General features: G+C 31.7%; 1 long non-coding RNA gene across 1 annotated transcript; it reads right to left on the bottom strand.

Moving 5' to 3' along the window:
• Window positions 1-263: 263 nt before the first annotated feature.
• LOC148280576 (uncharacterized) lies at window positions 264-2,888 on the bottom strand. Its single transcript, XR_015822561.1, has 2 exons — window positions 2,716-2,888; window positions 264-2,187 (listed from the first exon to the last, which is right to left on the bottom strand). It is a non-coding gene; the product is annotated as an uncharacterized LOC148280576 (long non-coding RNA).
• Window positions 2,889-4,127: the final 1,239 nt, after the last annotated feature.

Here is a 4,127-nt window from a genome sequence, read left to right as displayed (position 1 = left end):
ATCTAATTGTCTGTCAGTACCTACAAAAATACAAAATATATCATCTACATATCTAAACCATTTAGATGATTGGAATTTAAAAGTTCACATTCAAGGTTATTTAAAAATATATTCGCTAAAATTGGTGAAAGTGGAGAGCCCATGGCAAGTCCATCTTTTTGTTTATATAACACATTATTAAATTGAATACCAGAAACTTAAAAGGCTCTATGTGCCATGGACAAAAAAGGAAAGCAGACGGGAAATTAAAAATACACATAATAATTCAAAGAAAACATTATTTTATTTTTATGCCAAATCAACAAAAGAGCATATTTTAATGTAGTTTAGTAAAAAATATATAAAAAAGACATATTAAACTAAGTATAAAATCAAAAAAACAAATAATTTAAAAGAAAGTCTCATGTACCGTTGTTAGTTTCTTTTAAAAGGGCCAAAGTGCCCTGCTCTCTAAAGCAATAAAGGTGTTAGTGCCTTAGTGAGAATAAAGAAATAGGTACATCCACTGTTTCATCTATCTATAATAGTGATGTGACGACGATGAAAATTCCCATGGTATTTATAATTCAGTATAATTACTATTTAGCACCCAACATCGTGTATATCTAAAATTCTATTATAAAACTGTTTATGTTCTTCCGTGTGCAAGTAAGGTATTAGATTTTTGAGATCTTTTTTCTTATCTTCTGTTATTTTGCTCTTGCAATTCAGCATGGGTAAGAAATAATTATCTAAATCCGATAACTTTTTGTTCTTCTTCAATAATCTTACAATTTTCCAGGGCTCCATAGAGTTGTGGGTCTCTTTCATTTTGACAACGAAAGGATTATCACTTACGAATTTCAAGCGATGAGCCTTCGATATCTGCATTGTGGTAGTATTCAAAAATGTTTCGGCAGCCAATTTAAAATCCATGAAATCATGTGATGTCATTGAAATAACATTAAAAGGCTGCTTGTCACGAGTATTTTTCATCATATCAACAAGATCTGCAGGAACAATGGAATGTGTTACTCGTTTCCTTTTTTCGATTAAAGCAAAGTCCCTGTCGCAGCTAAGGAATGAATGCCCGCTCATTAAAAATTTATGCTCTATCGATGTAAAAACTTTTTTATACACAAGATATGCCCATAAAAATATCATCATTTTATTTTTATTTTGTCCACTACAATTGTCACTCCACATGATGAGATTCTCCTTTCTTATAAAATTATTAGAAAACATTTTGTAAATGCAGGATGCTATCGCATTTCCCCCTCTTCCTGTAATAGCTTCATGCCACATAAGCATATACCCATCACCGGTATTTTCGATATGCACACCCAAATTGAAATTTGATAATTGTCGCGAATAGTACATGGGCCCATGAGTTAAAGTTGGTGTCAGCAAAACTTGTTGCAAGTCCATGGCGGCAGTGCATATATTACTACTCGGCATCTGTGATTTTTTTATATCAAGTGACATCTGTTTTGTTGCTTTTTCTGCTTTTCGATGGTGTAATTCAAGTTGATTCTTCAGTATTGTTTTATTAGATGGATCGGCATTTATTTTAGCAACATAGAGGTCGCACGTTGCACATGTATCAGTTCGTTTCTGGCCAAATTTTAAATTCGGAAACTCCTTTCCAAAAATTTTAGAGTAGAACTTATATGTGACTTTTGACTCCGGAAAAGATATCTTAAATGCTTTAAACAAACGATGTATATTTAAATCTGGACTTAAGTATTCTTTCTCTGATCTCGCTCGACCATAATGACTTACAAGTCTGGGAAACATATTTACATGTTGTTTAATTTCATCCTCATCTTCGTCTGAATATTTTCGTTTTTTCTTATTGATGTTTCCTCTTGATTCCAAGTAGGTTGTATGTCCTTGTTTCTTTTTATCGAGTAGTACTTGAATCTTTTTTGGAGAAAGGGAAAAAATGTTCATGAACGTTGCTTTGCACACACCGACAACATTTCCCTTGCCATCTGGAAGCATATAATATGCGGTGCATTGTCGCCTACTTAGAGCAGGAGATTCATAGGTTCCATGCCTTCTTCTTTTAATTTCTGTCAAATGGATTAATCCCATCAGAAAAGAAGATTGCTTTTCATTGTTTTTTAACGCATAGAATTCCGTGAACAATGACATCTTTTGTTCGAAAGGTATTTCTTTGCAGTTATAGCTGCATTTGCAGATACACTAAAATAAAAAATGAAGTGAATGAAAGCAACATAGATAATATAGGTACGCAACCGTGGGCGTATCTTAGGGACTTAGGGTCAATATCTATCACTCAGTAGAAACTAAACTAGAGGAACTAAATGTGGTGGAGTGTAATAATGATATAGTAATTTCTCCCGGTTGCAATCATTAGGGCGTAACTTATTTTCTGATATGCCGTTAACATAGTTATTTACACATTAATAATAATATTTACGAAAATATCCATGAAAATATAATTATTAAGGTTTAATTATCTTTAAACGAATTTATAATAAAAAATATATTTTTAAATTCTTTTTTTTGCTCTCCTAAAAACAAGTAAAAATAAAGTTTCACCCAAATACCTCTGACCGGGAGATTTAAAAAATTGAATTCAATACAAATACTCCATTTAAACTATGTCATGGTTGGCAGAAAATTACAGGTTGGCACATCCCTAGCGCATGATGAGTGACATTTTATCTAGTAGAGACAACCGGTGAAGATTTAAAACAATGTACAAACCTCTTGATTTGGGGGTCGTTTTGCAGGAATCAACTTTCTATTGGATGTAAAATATTCTTGTCCAGAATCTTTTAGCTTCTTTCGGGCCACTTGGGCACTTTTTTCCCCCTTTTTACGTCTTTTAACGCCACCACTATTCACAGAGACCGGTTCATTGTCAACCATTTTGATACAAATAGCATATGACTGGCGATGGCACTTAACACCTTTTAAAGGAAAACAGATGTTGGTACTTACAACCAACGCCATCTTTAGAATTTTTTATAAAATATTATTTGTACTACAATGGCATTTATACCCTTCTGTAGGACATTGGCCTTGGCACATACTATCCATTTCTTAAATAAAATCATTTTCGTTATTTATGGCACTTACACCCTTTTAAGTTTCTGGTATTCAATTCAAAATAGTTTTGTGAGGTACAAATATCGAAAAGTCTCATAATCTCCTTTACATTAATCATCATCCAGATCCGAATTACATAGAATTTCACTAAATACATTTTTTGCATCCTGAACCGGTACATTTGTAAATAAATTCACTACATCAAAAGACACTATTTTAGCATTATTTGGGATATCCAAGTTTTTCACTTTTTCTATGAATTCTATACTATTTTTAACACTGTATTTAGGATCGAAAAGTTTATATGAAATGATTAAATTATTAAGTAGTTTACACAGTTTGTAGTTAGGTGCACATGTATATGATACAACCGGTCTAATAGGTACATTAGCTTTGTGTAGTTTGGGAAGTCCATACATTCTTGGGGCCTGGGGATTTTTGTTAATAAGGGAAAACCCCTCATTATCACTGATGAATTTGCATTGTTTGGTAAATTCTTTTACCGTCTTTTGAAACTTGTTGGTAGGATTGGTTTTTAATATTTCAAAATTATCATTGTTAAGAAATTCTTTACATTTGTCGATATAATCATTTTTATCCAATATTACAATACTATTCCCTTTATCTGACCGAGTTAAAGTAAGTTGTTTGTCAGTGAGGGTCTTTATAATATTTTGCATCAGTAGATTTTCCTGATGTTCAATATTATTCCTTTTTGATGTTGTATTCTTTATCACTTCAGCACATTTAAATTTAAGGGATAGAGGTTCTTTAGTTAAGGATGCGTCCATTTCTGCTGCTAATTGTATGAGAGGTTTTTCATTTATATTTAATTCTAAGTCAAAATTATTTTTATTTAGTGGTATTGAAGTAAGTCGATGTATCATAGAATGGAAAGCAGAGTGTTTATGTGATAAAGGATGATTAGAAGATTTATGGATGACTGCATCTGTATATGTCGGTTTTCTAAATATTTTAAATTCAATTTTATTTTTTGTATTAATTAAAGTTAAATCTAAAAAGTTAAGTTGTGAATTTGATTCAATTTCTAAAGCAAATTGTATTTT

Source organism: Micrasema longulum, unplaced genomic scaffold, assembly GCF_059751315.1.
Source record: "Micrasema longulum isolate JH-2025_06_02 unplaced genomic scaffold, ASM5975131v1 h1tg000568l, whole genome shotgun sequence".
Classification (NCBI taxonomy): domain Eukaryota; kingdom Metazoa; phylum Arthropoda; class Insecta; order Trichoptera; family Brachycentridae; genus Micrasema; species Micrasema longulum.
Note: the sequence above shows the minus strand (reverse complement) of the source record. Positions and strands in the feature narration are given on the sequence as shown.